The sequence below is a fragment of the Lampetra fluviatilis genome, chromosome 27, assembly GCF_964198595.1.
Source record: "Lampetra fluviatilis chromosome 27, kcLamFluv1.1, whole genome shotgun sequence".
NCBI lineage: Eukaryota > Metazoa > Chordata > Hyperoartia > Petromyzontiformes > Petromyzontidae > Lampetra > Lampetra fluviatilis.
The window spans coordinates 10,711,011-10,724,060 of NC_136301.1; the positions used below are offsets into that span (position 1 = coordinate 10,711,011).

The 13,050-nt window shown below is 52.5% G+C and overlaps 1 pseudogene across 1 annotated transcript; it reads left to right on the plus strand.

The window, feature by feature from the left end:
* Positions 1-290: 290 nt before the first annotated feature.
* Positions 291-1,337, plus strand: LOC144942574 (trace amine-associated receptor 365 pseudogene; annotated as a pseudogene). Its single transcript, XR_013639399.1, has one exon. The product of XR_013639399.1 is annotated as a trace amine-associated receptor 365 pseudogene (transcript).
* The last annotated feature ends 11,713 nt before the right edge of the window (positions 1,338-13,050 follow it).

Sequence of the window (13,050 nt, forward strand, 5' to 3'; positions counted from 1 at the left end):
GACTCGCTAAAGTGCATTTACGAGTCTACTCACTAATACGTCAACGCACTATAACGTCGACTCATAACTTGACTCATCAAGTCGATGAATTAAGATTGCAATTTACCCATTGGTCGACGAATAATTGGACTCTTAATACGAACAAAACCTCTCACTCATCAGTGGAATAATACGTCGACTCGCTGCTATGCGGACTCGTAAGTCGACCAACTAATTCTCCGATTCACTACCGAGTCAATCAAAGAACCCGACCAACAGCTACACCTAACTAGGAACACACTCGACGCAACATGCAGAACACTTCCGTCCCCCAAGTCCATAAAGAGTGCGTGATCTTCGCCGACTTCAACTGCACGGGCCCGACCCAGGTTCGCGAGGTCCGCCTCGTCCTTCTTATCGTCTTCGCTATCTTCATCACGGCCACCATCCTCGGCAACCTGCTCATCATCACCGCCATCGCCTCCTTCACAAAGCTGCAGACGCACGCCAACTTCCTGGCCCTCTCCCTGGCCGTGTCCGACCTGCTCGTGGGCGTCTTCATCATGCCCCTGAGCATGATGAAGACCGTCTACGACTGCTGGTTCTACGCGTCCGTGCTGTGCAACGCGCACTACTTCCTGGACTACACCCTCACCACGGCCACCATCTTGCACATCACCTGCATCGCCTACGACCGCTACGTGGCCATCTGCGACCCGCTGCGCTACGCGACGCGCGTCACCGTCCGCACCATCGCGGCGCTGCTGGTGCTCTGCTGGCTCGGCGCGGCGATCTTCTCCTCTCCCATTCTCCTGAGCTTCAGCCCGACGCTGTCGCGCGGCAACATTGAGCGCGCCTCGTGCCCCGACGACTGCGTGTTCTCCGTGAGCTTCGGCATCCTTGTCACCATTGGCATGGGCCCCTACTTCACCGCCATCCACGTGGTCTTGCTGATGTATGCCGTCATCTACCGCGTGGCGCGCAGGCAGTCGCGCAAGGTTGCGGCCGAGGCTGCCTCCTCGTCGGCGGCCGACTCGAGCGCCGTGAAGAACATGAAGCGAGAGCACAGCGCCGCCAAGACGCTGGGTGCCATCATCGGCACGTTCATGCTGTCGTGGCTGCCCTACTACGTGGTGGCGATGATGTCCTTCACCGTGGATGGCCTTTTCATTCCCTACCGAGTGGCTATGTGGATCGGCTACTGCAGTTCGGCCATCAACCCGCTGCTCTACGCCTCGTTCAACCGCCCGTTCCGCACGGCCTTCCGCGACATCTTTCGCCTCCGCGTCTTCTCCGGAGTGGTCAGGAGAGACTCGGGGCTCTCGGAGAGGAGCCACGGCAAGGCGATGGCACGCTGAACGAGGCTTTTTTGAAAGGCGGTGATGTCACTGAGGGGCGACGACGTCACCTGGGTTGCGAGAGGGGAGGGGCTCGAGATTCGTGTATGTATGTTCTATGTACGTTGAACGTCTTTAGCACCCTACTTAGCCAAACCGTGTTAATCGGAGGGGGGGGGGAGAAGGACAACACACTAAATACACGTCGCCGTGGTGGGGCGACGCGGCCGCGCGTGAACGTCGGTCGAACGTTTGCCGTATGATGTATGCCGAGCTGCCAGCTTAGTGCGGAAGAGTGCGCGACGCCTCTCCTGGCCGTGTGTAGCCGATAGCTCTGTGTGTGTGTGTTTGTGGTCTTGCAATAAACACGTGTAATAGGCGACGTTTCGTACAATGGCCCTTCTTCGTAGCGCATAAAAATGATTGTTAACCTAATAGTTTATTGCGCTTACGTATACGGTAATTGCACCTTGCATGTAATAATCGATTATTTTAGACTCACGTGTTTTTATATGTGTATCAGGATGGAGTGTGGTGGGATAAAGTGTGGGGTAAGGTGTGGGTACAACGACGTCTTCCAAAACGTCTGGCCACGGTGGAAGAGTAGGCCAAATACTCCTCCGATGGGGGGCGAGGGGGGCTATCCATTGCTGCTGCCGCCTTTCCCCACCACGAGTGAATGCAAATGTCCAAACACGCACACATGTCGCACGATGTTACAATGACACAATGTTAAACAGACGCCGAAAATAAAATATATTAAAATGATTTCATCCGCTGCCTCGAACATAAGCATCTCAAATGCAATTCCAGCACCGATGAAGTAAACCTGGCGTGTAGCAGTAGTCGTTGTTGTTTGTCTTCTATCTCAATCCCCCACCTGCACAGCTACTTAGCACAGGTGGAGTGAGATCCATTATTTTTAATTGGCTCGATCCCGGGGGAAGGAAAGGGGTGGGAAGGGAGGGGGCGGGGGTGAGGAGGGGCGGCTGGGGGGGGGGACAATTGAGAATTGGGGACGACGAGGAGGCCTATATGAGCGCGGGTCAGGGGTTAAGAGCTTAGAGAAGAGATGGGAAAGGGGGTCGAGTGTGGGAGGATGAGCATGAGGCGATGACACGAGCGGTAAAATCACACAAAAACATCCGTCCCCCACATAGCCGTAACAGTTTTGTTGGGGCGAGTGCTGTTTGTGAGTATCGCCTATGATTGCCGGCACGTCACACGAGGGCGTGGGTGCCCAACACCACGCCCGTCTGCCTTTGTCTCCGCAGTGGCGAAGTTTGCACACTGCACCAGGTACTCATTTGAGGCTGAGTCAACCTAGGGGGAGGCCCGGGAGCGGTTCAGATAATAATCGTCATTGGTGTTGGCCATGGCTGGATTATGAACCGGGCCAGTGGGGCCAGTGCCCTGGGGCCTCGGACTGCCAGGTGGCCTCCAAGCCTCAGGCCGCGCGCGGTGACTGGCCCAAGACTTCCGAAGGAAGTTGAACGCCAGGGCCCTCAGTGCGCACAGAACAAGCTGACCACTAGGCCCCTGGGTGCTTATAGCGTGAGCTCACCACTAGGGCCTCCCAGACCCCTCAGTTCTTACAATGTAAGGGCCCCCAGGCCCCTTGATGTTTAAAACGTAAGTTGACCACTAGGGCCCCTGGGCCCCTCGGCACTTACAGTGTGAGGTTCTCTGGGCCTCTCCGCGCTTAGAGCGTGAGCTGACCACTAGGGCCCCCAGGCCTCTCGGTGCATACCATCGGGCGTAACACCTGGGCCCCTTGGTACATATAGTGAATGCTTAAAACGAGAGCCTCTCGGAGAGTACAGTGCTTCTGTACAACTGAGCCACTGGTTGGCACACTACAATATGCTGTGACATGATACAATATTCACCAACAAATCAGTTCATTCTGCATAACAGGACAGTTTGAAGGGCGTCATATTATGGCAAGCCGTTCGTTATTTGACTTACCGTAACTAGCTATCCCTTTATTTTAGCTAGCTGCCATTTTCCCTAGCTAGCTGCCCATATGATTCAGCTTATTAACAAAAATTAGTTAGCTAGCTGACATTATTGCCAGCTAGCTGCCCTTAAAACCAAATTAGCTGCACTAAAAAGCCAACTAGTGAGACCGAGGGCTCGTCATTTGTTGAGAGCTTAGTTAGCCGTTGACAAATCAATGATTAAAAATACACTGCGGTTTCGTGAAACGTAAAAAGAAATGCCAAAGCTATATTTTTCATACACTAACGCATATATAAGAGATCCAATCCACACTTAAAGATTAAGGAAAACCCCATTATTTGTTTTCCATAGACCGAGGTCTTTTTCTCCCCTCCCCATTGATGGGGTGTGGCCTATGTGCATCGTCTCTACCAAGTCATTTCACAGAAATCTGTGTTGGTGGTTCAGCCAATGAAAATAAAGTTATATTTTTAATTTCAAGCGACATAATTATCTCTGTGTCAGGCAGGTATATAAGACATTATTTGGTAGGAAACGCCAGGGACTGTTATCTTGCTTGGTACGCCACAGTGATATATTCAGATACTTTTTTCATCTTTTATTAAAACATCAGCCTTTTTAAAGGCTATTTCAACAATCCCTCCTAAGGGATATTTTCTAACAGCCTTTTTAAAGGGTTAGGGTTATTTTCTTTTACGTGCTTTTCTATATTTTTCTATATTTACTCAAAGCGTCCTTTAGGTACAAGTCGACTATAAAATACCACCACTTGATTGTATTTTCCAACAACAGTATTTGAAGGGTGTTGTCATTAGTAATATTTATTAATTCAATTATTATTTAATAAGTATTGAGATATGCTATAATTATATTCATATAAATAGCAGTAGTTCTGAAATTTGGACCACAAACGTTGGAATAGTGGTGCTTCCAAAAGGAAAGCCAAAAAATAAAAGGAGGCAAGTGAGGCAGTTTGGCTTTAAAGTGTTCCACTTATTGGCAACTTCTTTCAAAAACCGTCTGATAGTAATAATGATGATAGCAGCACTATTGTCAGCTGTGAGGAAGGAACTAGCACTAGTTCAGTTTCCAGTAATGTTGTCACTTCCACAGAGCCATCCTTTGAAGGCGAACCCTCAACAGCTAATGGTATACAAGAACCATTTCCACCTCAGGAGTAGTTGAGCAATTCACAAGATTCAAATCAGTAACCAAGCCATTCCCGGTGCTATGAGGTCAATGGCCCTGCATTATGGCAAAGCACTTCCAGTGCATGCACCCTATGTCCTTCCGTGTGGAAGAGATACGTAGATGACACGTTCATCATCTGGCCACATGGCCTACCAGGGCTGGGCCATTTCTTCAACCACATCAATTCCATACACCCAGTCATTAAATTCACCATGGAGGTGGAAAAGGATGGCAACTAACCATTATTGGATGTGTTAATCGAAAAGAGACCAAATTGCTTAATGGGACACTGTCTACAGGAAAGCCACCCATACAAATGCCTATCTGAAACATGATTCCCACCACCATCCATCCCAGAAATATTCCGTCATCAAAACTCTACACCATAGAGCTCATTGTATTTCTGACCATCACCACCTAGCCAGTGAACTGGAGCATGTACACCAAGCCCTCAAGATGAATGCATATTCAGACTACACAATCCGTAAAGCCATCACCCCAACTGTTGGGAAAAAACATCTGAGGACCCAATCAAAACCATCACCTTGCCATACATTGCAGGGGTTACCAAACATATTTCCAAAATCATGAGCAAACACAAGATCCAGGTTCGATTCAACACAGTACGTAAAATTCGTGATCTGATCCCATCTGTGAAGGATGTGATCCCTGACATGCAATACCCCGGTGTCTACAAACTAAGGTGTGTCTGCGGCAGTAGTTACATTGGGGAAATGAAGCGACATGTCTCGGACCGTGTTCGTGGACATAAGGCAGATCTGAAACACGGTAGGACCAATACCTCAGCCGTGGCTGATCATTGTTTTAACGCTGCGGGCACACACGAAATATATTTTTACAAGATGAAGGGACTCTGCAGACCCACTGTCTATCAACACAGATTCGTTCATGAAGCCATCTAAATATATAAACACAGACACAATTCCAACCGAGAAGATGGGTAAAAACTTAGCTGCTGCAGCTCCTTACTATTAAAATTCCTTCCCTCTATTACTGCTAACTCTACTCCCTCCCTTTGATGCTGCTAATCCTGCATACTGCATAATGCACGGGCATAATATGACTTTGAACCCCCCCCACCTCCTACGCATTCCACAAGTAGTGACTAATCCCATATCTGCATTTCCCATAAATATGCTAAATTCCTCTTGATATGCAAATTCCTTTGTTAAGGCGCCCCTTCCACCTCCAACCCAGCTTAAATATACGCTGCCAAGCATGGTGGTGCCCATTCAGACGCTGTCTTTACGACAGACCTGTTCTTCACCTGAGGACGGCTGCTTGCGTTGTCGCCGAAACGTCGTGAGAATTATTTAATTATGTTTTATTTTTATTATTTTATTATTTCCCTTCTACGTGACTTCACCGAAAGAACCAAGAAGACATTGGAAGGAAGTTATTAACAAGTTTAAGTCATAACTGGCTGTGATGTTTCCATCCTATCTGCCGATGTTAGCAGTTATTTCCGACTCTCTGAGTTACATATACGCTAAAGGTCTCACTAATACAGCCACCTTTGCTCCTTGTCCTCGAGTTGGCGGTGTCCCTCATTTTTTAACGAGCTGGATGTCTCACTAGCACAGCCACCGTTGCGGTGGTTCGCTTACATTGACATGCTCATCTCTCACAATACAATGGCCACCTCCACGGCTATGTCGTTGTGGAGGTATATCAGCTCTCCGATCTTACATTTACATGCAATTTCCATCTCTAGCCCCACCCAGTTTCCCTTGGGCTAAACCCATCTCAAACCTATATAACATCCTGCTTCAGCAGCTCTCCCGCTATATGTTTCACCTGATGACGATTGCTTGTTTTGCGATCGAAACGTCGTGATATTTTTTTTTTCTATCTACGTGGCTTTACCGAAAGACCCAAAGAATCTGAATTCCTGAAGTCATGAATGCTTTAAGTCGATATTAAAAAGTTTGGCAGTAAAGGAAGAGGCACAGTGTCCTATTTTCAATCTTCAATATGTGAATAACTCAATGAGCTAATGGGTCAGAAAACTCGCTAAACAATAGCAGATTAAATTCGGAATGCCAAATATTTTAAATAATTGTTGACTCCACCCCAGACCTGTCACATGTGGACCAATTGACGTTCATATTCCGGTTTGTTAACAGCAGCGTGAATGTTGTGGAGCGATTCCTGGGCTTTGAGCCAATTGAGAGCCACACTGGTAAAAGTTTAGCCTTGGGTTGGACCTCTCAAACTAGAGAGGTCAGTCATATTGTAATGCGGGCGTAAGCGACCTTCCGGATGTGACGTCACGGGGAGGCGGAGCCAGGTGACGTGGGTGAAAGGTTGGGGTCCTTAAGTGGGTAAACCGGAAAGAGAAGTCAGTCGGGGTGTGAATGGAAAAGAGTGGAGCCACGCGGGCGAACGAGAGGAGAGGGGCACGGACAGCCAGGAAGGCTGTGTGTCAGAGGCAGCGGTGTGGCTGCAGAGAGTCGCAGGAGCGACGAAGAGAGAGACAGCACGAGGCTGTCAGAGCTGCGGAGAGAGCAAGAGAGAGAGAGGAGCTGCAGCGGTGTGTGTGGGGAGACAGCACGAGGCTGTCAGAGCTGCGGAGAGAGCAAGAGAGAGAGAGAGAGGAGCTGCAGCGGTGAGAGCCAGGGGGGCTGGGAGAGAGTAACAGCAGCGGAGCTGCTGTGGGGGCTACAAGAGCGACAGAGGCCAACAGAGGGGCTGCTGGTGGAGACTGGGGAGACATCGGAGTCAGCACTGTGGGGACTGAGCAAAGAGGAGACAGCCGTGTGGGTAATACAGTACGGACCAAATAAAGGACACTGAGCCAGAGATCGTGGTCAAGTCTTTTATTACACTGGTGCCAGAAGTGAAACGGCATGTCGAAGCAAGTGAGGAAGAAAATTACTCCGCCGCCAGCATCAGCTTCATCGTCCGACGACGACGATTTCCCTCCAACCATGGATCCTGCTGGGGTGGTGGAGGAGAGCTCTGCTGAAGCGAGCATGGGGACGGGAGTGGAAGATGTCGGCGCGATGGCGGGGCCGTCAACATCATCGGACGCTGATCAGAGATGGCAACAGATGGCGGTGCAACTGGAGGCACTCAAGGACGTCCTGGCGCACCTATGTCAACTCGTCACGCCAAGGACGACAGAGGAAGCTGAAGGTGCTCCACGGGCCGCCACGTTGCCTGCCCTGCCGCCGCCATTAGCCACGCGGCAAGAAGCCGCCATCTTGCGCGCCCCGCGGCGCCAAACCGCCATCTTGGCCACGCCGCGGGCCGACGCCATTTTGAATCTGCCACCAGAACAACCGACATTGGAAGAAGGCGTGAAGAGGAGTCGGAGTCGCCACCTCACCACAGTTAAGGAATTCTCCATCGGGGGCGATTGGAGCGCTTTCGCCTGCCGATTCTTGGCGGCGGTACGTTCAGCAAGATGGACCGATGCTGAGGCCTTGGAAGTGTTGCCGACTCTACTGGACGATGAATCTGTTCGATTTTTCCGTTCCATAACGGCCGATAAGAAGAAGACTTTATGCGGAGTTTTTGAAGAAATGGCCGACGCTTATGAGCCACCTGACGATGCGCATCGGCGATTCGCTCAACGACAACGAGCACCCGAGGAATCGCCCGTGGCGTTCAGAGGTGCGGTGCTGGAGCTGGCCATGGCAGCTTATCCTGAGACGCCACAGGACCTGCTCGAGCCTCTCATATTAGGTAAAATGCTGGAGCTGTCTCGGGATCTGGGGATCCCCATGCCTGTGTGTGGGCATGAGAAGCTCACTTCCCGGGCGGCAGCAAAGTGTCTAGATGCGCAGTTTAATCTCCGTCGCTGGAAGCAAGTGGCGGCATGGACGGATGGGCCCCTCAAGGAAGGAGGCGCGATGGGGTGGGACCCCACAAAGGCGGTCTATGTGCCGGATGAGCGGGGTCCTCGGGAGCTGACGGCCGCCTCCTCTCCATGGTCGGGACGCGGAGGCCTGGGGCTGCGCGCTACGCCATCAGAACGGGGCCGTCGGGATGCAAGGCCTGCGCTTCGGCGCGATGATGTCGACTGCATCCGCTGCGGGCGTAGGGGCCACTACGCTAAGGACTGCTGGGCCCGCTTCCCGGCTCCGCCGCAGCAGGAGGCCTCGGCACCGGACAAGTCGGCTAAAGATCCTCCGAAACAGGCATGTCGGCACGCACCAGACACTCGGCAAGGCTTTACACCTCACCCATCACCGTCGTTGCGCCATACTAACGTTGTGGTTAAAGCATGCCCTTCGACGGGGCCTTGTCGCTCGGTGACGCAGTGGCGCAAATTGGCGCGGAGAGTCGTCGCGGCCGCTACGGGTTCGTCCACTGTACCGGGGTCTATACAAGGGGTGGACGTGCGCATTTTGGTCGACTCCGGAGCGTCTGCGACTATTATATCGGATGTCATTTTCCATCTGTTGGGCATCCCGCCGGGGGCTGTGCGCCCGGTTTATGGGTCGTGCGTCGCTGCGAACGGGGGTAGCATGGGTATCGTGGGCCAGGTGGATGCTAAGATATCTATTGGGGATGTGTCGGCTTCGGGTGTTGTGTTAATATCAAGATCTTTGGCGGTTCCTTGCTTATTAGGCACCGATTTTTTGGCTAGAATGCCCATTTTGATCAAAATCAATGAGAATTGTATTGAATTGCCGGGTGGCCGTCAAATATCGTTTCTGCCGTCGCCCTGGGGGCGACCTGCTTCGGCCATACAGGTGCAGGCGCTGTCCGTCGCATCTGTGGACATCCCACCTGGTTCACAGACGCTTATACCCTTGCGGTATCGGAAGCCCCTGCCTAATCGTCTGGGAGCAGTAGGGGTCTTGTTGTCGCCATCCGCCACGATAACAACAGGATTGGCGTTAGTTGGGGCACAGACCATTGTCCGGCCGGATCAATTACCGTTTTTACAGGTGCTTAACGCGGGGGTGGAAAACATCCGTGTTCCGGCCGGTACGGTTGTGGCACATGCCACTACGCGTTTGCGACGCACGATTGTCCGCATAGCCGGGGAGTGGTCGCTGGTGTTTCCGAGCCGAGGGGTTCGGATAATCGTTGGATTGCTAACTTATGTGACGAAAATTCTTCCCTGTCCGTGGAGCAACGTGATGCGCTGCGTAAATTGTTGTTGACGTATTCGGATGTGTTCAGCTCCGATGATTTGGATCTGGGCCGCACATCGTTGCTTTCCCATCACATTGAGACGGGCGACGCTGCCCCTATTCGATTAAATTCGCATCGGATGAGTCCTGCGGAGCGAGAACACATTCGGGGGGCAGTAGAAGGCATGTTGGCTGCGGACATCATATCGCCATCTAACAGCCCTTGGGGCGCTCCTGTGGTCTTGGTTAAGAAAAAGGATGGCAACTTGCGATTTTGTGTTGATTTCCGGAAATTGAATAAGATATCGGTGGCAGATGCGTACCCCCTGCCGCGTATGGACGACTCCCTTGACGCATTGTCGGGGGCTAAGTTCTTTTCCACACTGGACCTCTCTTCGGGATTTTGGCAGCTCCCCCTTGACGAGTCCTCATGGGAGAAAACCGCTTTCCGTACGCCGCAGGGGTTATTTCAATTTAACTGCCTCCCCATGGGATTGAATGCGGCCCCTGCCACATTTCAAAGATTGATGGAGCTCGTTTTGACGGGGTTGCAGTGGGAGACGTGTCTTATATATTTGGACGATATCATTGTCTTCAGCCGCACATTTGAGGAACATTTAACACGGCTGGAGACAGTGTTCACGAGGATGCGCTCTGCGAATTTAAAATTTAAACCAAAGAAATGCCACCTACTGCAACGGTCCGTCCGTTATCTGGGGCACATTGTGAGTGCTGAGGGGGTGTCCACGGATCCGGAAAAGACGGCGTGCGTCCGGGATTGGCCGACTCCGGCCACCGTGGGGGATGTTCGGCGGTTTTTGGGATTTGCCTCGTATTATCGAAGATTTGTGCCGGGGTTTGCGACGATTGCGAGGCCCTTGCATCTCCTTACGGGTAAAGGACGGAAGTTTGTTTGGGGACAGCCGGAAGAGGCGGCCTTTCGGAGTCTGCGTGATCTATTGGCAACGGCCCCAACATTGGATTATCCCGATTTTGATCGCCCATTCATTCTTGATACGGACGCGAGTGACACAGGTATTGGGGCGGTGTTATCACAGTATAAAGGGGGTGTAGAGCGCGTCGTGGCGTATGGTAGCCGAGTCTTGTCTCCTGCGGAAACTCGCTACTGTGTCACTCGTAGAGAACTTTTGGCGGTTGTTTTTTTCCTACGGCAATTTCGACCGTACCTTTACGGTCGTTCCTTTGTTGTGCGAACGGATCATGCGGCCTTGCAATATGCACTTAAAATGGACCAGCCATCTGGACAGTGGGCACGTTGGTTGGACACGCTACAGGAATTTTCCTTCCAAATTCAACATCGGAAGGGGGTGCGCCATGCGAACGCTGACGCACTTTCCAGATTACCGCGGCGAGCCCCTTGCAAATGTGAGTCGGGGACGCATAGGTGTTCGCCGATTCTGAACCCCCCTCAGCCGCTTACGTTGGCCGTCGAGAAGTCGGATACTCCGATGGAACCGGGACCGACTGACGGGGTTTTGAATCTGCCGCGGTCTGTCTGGATTCGGGAACAGATGATGGATGAGTCGTTGTTGTCCATGCGGAAGCGGTCTACGAGGGACAATGGGAGTCCGAGTTCGGCTGTGGGGCCGCGAACCGCTCTCCGAGATGGTCTGCTTATGTGGCGAGAAGGGGTCCAGGAAAGCTGGCGTGTGGTGGTACCGACGTCCTTGCGATTCGAGTTGATTAGGACTCTCCATTGTGAGACACTCTTACATTTAGGGGTGCAGAAGACTTTGTTGACGTTGCAACGTCATTATTTTTGGCACGGCATGGCGACAGATGTCGTAGGGCACGTGCGCGCGTGCCCTGAGTGCGCCCGACGTAAGCCGCCTAAACATCCTTACGTGCCGCCTCTCCAGTCGATTCAGGTGTCTCGAGTCAATGAATTGGTGGCACTGGACATATTAGGACCCTTCCCACCATCGGCGAGGGGAAATAAATATTTGCTGGTAGGGGTTGAGTATCTCTCCCGTTGGCCGATGGCCTGGCCGTTGCCCGATCAGTCGGCCGCAGCCATCACCGACGCCTTTTTGTTTGGGTATATTATGGACAAGGGGGCGCCTGAGAGACTCCTCACGGACCAGGGCCGAAATTTCTCTTCTAAATTATTGGCGGAAGTGTGCGCGGGCCTTGGGACTAAGAAAATACGGACATCCCCATACCATCCGCAGACGGATGGTATGGTTGAGCGGCTGAACAGGACATTGTCTGCCATGCTTTGCCATACTGTGAGTGAACAGCAATCAGATTGGGATCTGCACATCCCCGGAGTGCTTTCGGCGTACAGGATGACGCCTCATGCGGCTACAGGGTATTCGCCGTTTTACCTTATGTATGGTCGGGAAAACGTGCCTCCGGTGGATGTGCAATTGGGTACTGGGGTGAAGGGACCTCGTAAACCACTCCCTGAATACATTCAGGACACGGTTCGCCGGGTCACGGAGGCGCGGGAAAATGCCCGCGTGGCTACGGCCAAAGCCCAGGCCCGGAACGAGCGGTATGCTCGGCGATCCGAGGGGGAGTGCCCCTGGAAGGTTGGTGACCTGGCCTGGCTCCATTGCCCGCAGGTGCGGCCGGGGACCTCTCCTAAATTGCACAAACCTTGGCATGGTCCTGTGCGCCTCATTGAGGTTCCCAATCCACAGTCGGCGCGCGTTCAGATTGGTTCTCGCCGTTGGTTTGTTCATACGTCGCGGTTGAAACCATATGTTGCTCCCCTACGTGATGCGTCATCTCCCAATGTTGCCTTGCCGGGGTCTGTTGCTGCCGACTCTCCCCTGCCTGCGTCCACTGATCTTGCTCGAGCGCCTGTCGTACCTGTTCCAGACAGGTCGGCCGTGACACCGAGGGGGACGAGGTGCCCTGCTCGGAGGGCGCCTGCCAGCTCTGCGAGACCTTAGAGCCCTGCAGCCCTTCGGACCCCGCCGCGGGCACATTCGAAGGACACGGCCAAGACTGATTCTTCAGGAACACGGGACGTTGGTGGACTTCCAACCGCAACAGGAGAATTACCCTCTGTCATTCATCGAGTTCCATCGCGTTCCCGTTCTGCGAGCGGCCCGCCGACCGTCCGGGACGGTCCGGCGACCCGCACACGCTCTAAATCACTTACGTTTCGTTGATTGTATGTTGTGTTGTTGTTCTTGTTCTTACCCTTGTATGTATTGCATGCTTTCTGTACGTCCGTTGATGTTACTTGTTGTTATTGTTCTGTTGTTATATTGCATGCTTGGTGTCCTTTAGCGCGGAAGGTCGGTTCACCGCATTGCGCTTTGGTATTGTTCAGCCGAGGTCGGCTGGGTTTTTTCTACGGGGGAGGGTGGTGTAATGCGGGCGTGAGCGACCTTCCGGATGTGACGTCACGGGGAGGCGGAGCCAGGTGACGTGGGTGAAAGGTTGGGGTCCTTAAGTGGGTCAGTCGGGGTGTGAATGGAAAAGAGTGGGGCCAC